The sequence below is a fragment of the Microtus ochrogaster genome, chromosome 16 (assembly GCF_000317375.1).
Source record: "Microtus ochrogaster isolate Prairie Vole_2 chromosome 16, MicOch1.0, whole genome shotgun sequence".
Taxonomy (NCBI): domain Eukaryota; kingdom Metazoa; phylum Chordata; class Mammalia; order Rodentia; family Cricetidae; genus Microtus; species Microtus ochrogaster.
This window is the reverse complement of record NC_022018.1, coordinates 6,853,786-6,857,814: the sequence shown is the minus strand read 5'-3', so window position 1 is coordinate 6,857,814 and position 4,029 is coordinate 6,853,786. Positions and strand designations below refer to the sequence as shown.

The 4,029-nt window shown below is 39.0% G+C and overlaps 1 protein-coding gene across 1 annotated transcript in view; it reads left to right on the top strand.

The window, feature by feature from the left end:
• C16H10orf67 (chromosome 16 C10orf67 homolog) overlaps positions 1-4,029 on the top strand; it is a 92,361-nt gene that overhangs the window by 81,225 nt on the left and 7,107 nt on the right. The window lies entirely within an intron of this gene.

Genomic DNA, 4,029 nt, shown 5'->3' with positions numbered 1-4,029 from the left:
CTCTCTCTCTCTCTCTCTCCTCACTTTCTCTGTCTTTCTCTCTGTCTCTCTCTCTCTCTACACACACACACACACACACCACACACTCCTATATAATTTTCAATTGACTTTCCAGAGACAAGAAAATCCAGTTAAAAATATTAATAGCACAAATAACTCTACATGCTAAAGCATCCCCGGCTGAGACAAACACTACCCATGCCTTCCTCATCCTGGGAAATACAAAATGCTGCAGAATCTTCTCTACCAAGTCCTACAGAGTCATCATTTCACTTTTTTATCATAGAAATCAGACTTAATATAAATACTTTATGTAACCATGAGTTTTCATAAAGCTGGCGATTTTGGCTGTCACCAAAATAGATAGATGGCCAACCCTTGATGTACTCATGGAAGCTGTCTCCTGAGTAAAGAATATTAATGAGGGAAACCCTACTCTTGGGGCTCTAGTGAGAATTAGGGTTGAAACAAGACACAGAAGGAAGACATTTTGTGATACAGCAGCAGAGTCTGCCTGCCTTGAAGGCTGGCAGACTTCGGCTTCAATCTCAATTCGTTCCTCAGTCCCTAAGCAGCTTCCTCTGGCTTTTCCTCTGTGTGAGAGCAAAGGCAACCCCACCCTGTCACTCATTAAGAGGATTAAATAAAATAATCTCCTAGAAGACATATGGAGCTAGTCCTCCCATTTGCTTCTCTTCAACAGCCATTTCTAGTGCAACCCCAAACTCAAGTCTGGCAGATGTATATTTTAGCTTACCATGTGAAATAAATGAGGCTCTAAGCAGTAGGTGCATAAATTAAAATAATTCCACCTTTGTTTCTTTAATAACTAGTTTTCACCAGGTATGAGTAAAACTGAGGTTTTATCAAAGTAAACTAAGTAAAACCGAGGTTAGTGCATACAAGATTTAAGGAAAGTAATTAAAATAATAACATATTATCAAAACAATGTGATATCAGGGGGGACCAGCCTAAGCAGGCTGCAATTGACTTCTTTGTTATGAGCCCTGAGAGAGCTAAAGAGAGCCACAGGGCTTCATTCATGCAATGGCCAGGTTTAAGAGATTAAAAATATCTAATAGAAAGGAATAAAAAAAAAATAACAAGGCCCAACACTATCTGCAAAATCTCAAAGCAGTTTTTTACATGGTTGTAATCATCCCAAGAGCGCACAAGGAAGATTATTAATTTGTTTGCTGCTTCCCTGTGATAAAATGTGGGATGTGAGCCTCCCATTGTGTGGCCCACACTGCCCCCGGTCTTATGTACTCAAGCAGACCTTTCTCACAGCCCAGTAATTAGGTGTTATTGACATTGTAATCTCTGGAAACGTTCTTAATGAGCCCCAAAGACACGAATCCCATAGATAAAACCTCAAAGTTACTGGCTGTGTAAGCACCTCGTCAGGAAGAGAAGGCTCAAACATCAGTATCTGTGTCAGGGGAAACCCAAACTGAAGCCCAGATTACATTGTATAGTTGATTTTCTGGGATTTCTAAGAAAGGTTACTTAAAAGCTTTTGGAGAGTAGTAAAATGACCATGATATATTTGATTAAAAATTTTAGCATCTATTTCACCCTTTAAAAATTTGGACCTGAGAACACTTTCTTTGAAGTCTTTTGTCCACTGCTTGGCGAGACTAAAACCTGATGCTGTTTAAATACAATTTTTTTAAAGAAATCACACAAGGAGCTGGAAAGGTGGCCCAGTGGTTAAAAGCACTGCTGCTCTCCCAGAGGACCTGGGTTCAATTCCCAGCACCACAGGACAGCTCCCAAGTATTTGTCACTCCAATTCCAGGAGATCTGCTACCCTCACACAGATACACATTCAGGCAAAACACCAGTGCATATAAAATAAAAATAAAACGTTAAAAAAGTAAGGTGTGTGCTAAAAAAAAAATCAAGAGGTTGGAACTTAGATAAAAGGTAAGCGATTTTAAGTTTTTGTAAAATTAAAATCCAACAAGCTAGTGGATATCATTTCTAGACCCTCAACTACAATTAATTGGAATTTTAAAGATTAGCCGAATTCACGCTCAAGTGCATATTTTAAAATATAACTGCATATAGAACAGATACAGAGCATCTTTAGTTTCTAACTAATGGCTGTAAATGCTAATATGTGTATAGTAGCTGGGCCTGGCAGACACCTATAATCCCAGCACTTGGGAGCAGAGACAAGAGAACCACTGTGAGTTTGAGGTCCAGCCTTGACTACAAAGTTCCAAGCCAGGATGGACTTCAAAGTGAGACCCTGCCTCAAACAGCAGCAAATTTAGATGGGATTAACCCTTGAATTATATTTAACATCAAGACTAATCTTCTCTTTTTGGTATATAGTGCAAAGAGGCCGTAAATGCTAACAACCATTGCTACTGACTTGTATACTGTTTCCTTTGCAATTCTCGACTATTCAAACACTAAGTCACGTGTCATCTTTGTCTCAGAGATTTGAGCTGATTATCTTTCTTTGAAAATTTTCCTTGTTTTTCATACATTCTGAGAGATCTTTCCTGCTTGAGACCATAAACATTAGAGCATTAGGCAGTGAACTGAAATCTGAACCATCAGTAATCTTTTAGTTTATCCTTGCAAATGCTGTAAAGGCTGGATTGCAAAGAAACGGGTCCAGGAGCCAGCTGTATTGAAGAAGTTATGATGGAATTAAAAGACTTTCTGAAGAGTTGTCCACAGGTCAAAGAATGTATTGGAAAACACAACAAGTGGGTGGAGGTGCAGCTGACAGTCAGGGCCGTCCCCTAGATCCCTCATTGAAGTCCCATGACTGCACAAAAGAAAAGGACAAATGAAAAGGAGGAGTAAAGTTTTTGTTTTTGTTTTTTTTTTTTTTTTGAAAATGCAATGCTCCAAGGGTGGCTCAGGGGTTAAGAGCACTTACTTTCCTTCCAGAGGAACTGGGTTCAGTTCCCAGCACCCATACCAGGGGGCTCACACTGCCAATAACTCCAGTTCTAGGAGATCCAGTGCCCTCCGACTTCCAGAGCACACATGTGGTATACATAAGCTAATGTAGGCACAAACACATAAATGAAAATATATAAATTTTTTTAAAAAAAATAAAGAAACTGCAATGCTAATATTTTAAAAGTTTATTGTACAGAGTTCAAAGCTAATTAAACTGTACTTCATTAATTTGATGTACAGGTTGGTTATAACCATCACTCAAAATTCTTGGGGCCAGTATTGTTTTGTATTCATTTAATTTTTAATATGCCATGTACATTGTGGGTACACAATGAAACATAATAGGGATAGAACTCAAGTCTAAACACAAAATTGGTTTGTGTTTCCATCTGGTGGAGTGTGCTTGCTTAGTATGCTCAAGGCCCTGAATTTCACCTCCACACTACAAGGAGACAAGAAAATCCATCTATGTTTCGTGCCTACCTGGTACAGACAGCCTGAATGAACGTTACTTCATGCAATGTGTGAGTTTTGTATATCTCACCAAATTTCATGGTGCAGAACTTTCCATTTTCTCTTCTGAAGCATTTCAAATTCATATTTCATTCTCCTATTGGTGAGAATTTAGAAACCTTCAGCTTTACTGGAGCCCAAACCGTCGCTGGTATTAATACTCAGTATTTCCCACAGAGTGGCCTATAGCAGGCCACTGCTGTCATAACTTGAAACCAAACCCCTGAGCTCCAGAAACTTACTGGATACTGATAAGTCGACACACCAGTTTACACACGTGCCAGAATTGCCAAGTTTGTATTGACACAAATTTCACAAATGCTTGGGGTACCTACCGTACCTGTTCATTATAGTTGCGTCTCATTTTTAAAGTCAAACATCCTGATAGCTGGCGAGAAGAATAATTTTATGTGCATACTGACTGACCTTTGGGCTCCTTTTCTGTGGATTGCAGCTGACTTTTGTTTGTTTGTTTTCTCATTATTGGGCGCTTCTCTCCTGTGGTTTCCTGACATCTTTGGATTCCTAGCATTAGCAGATTAGTAGCCTGGATGATTCATGGTCCATGCACTTTTAAAAATTTTTTTT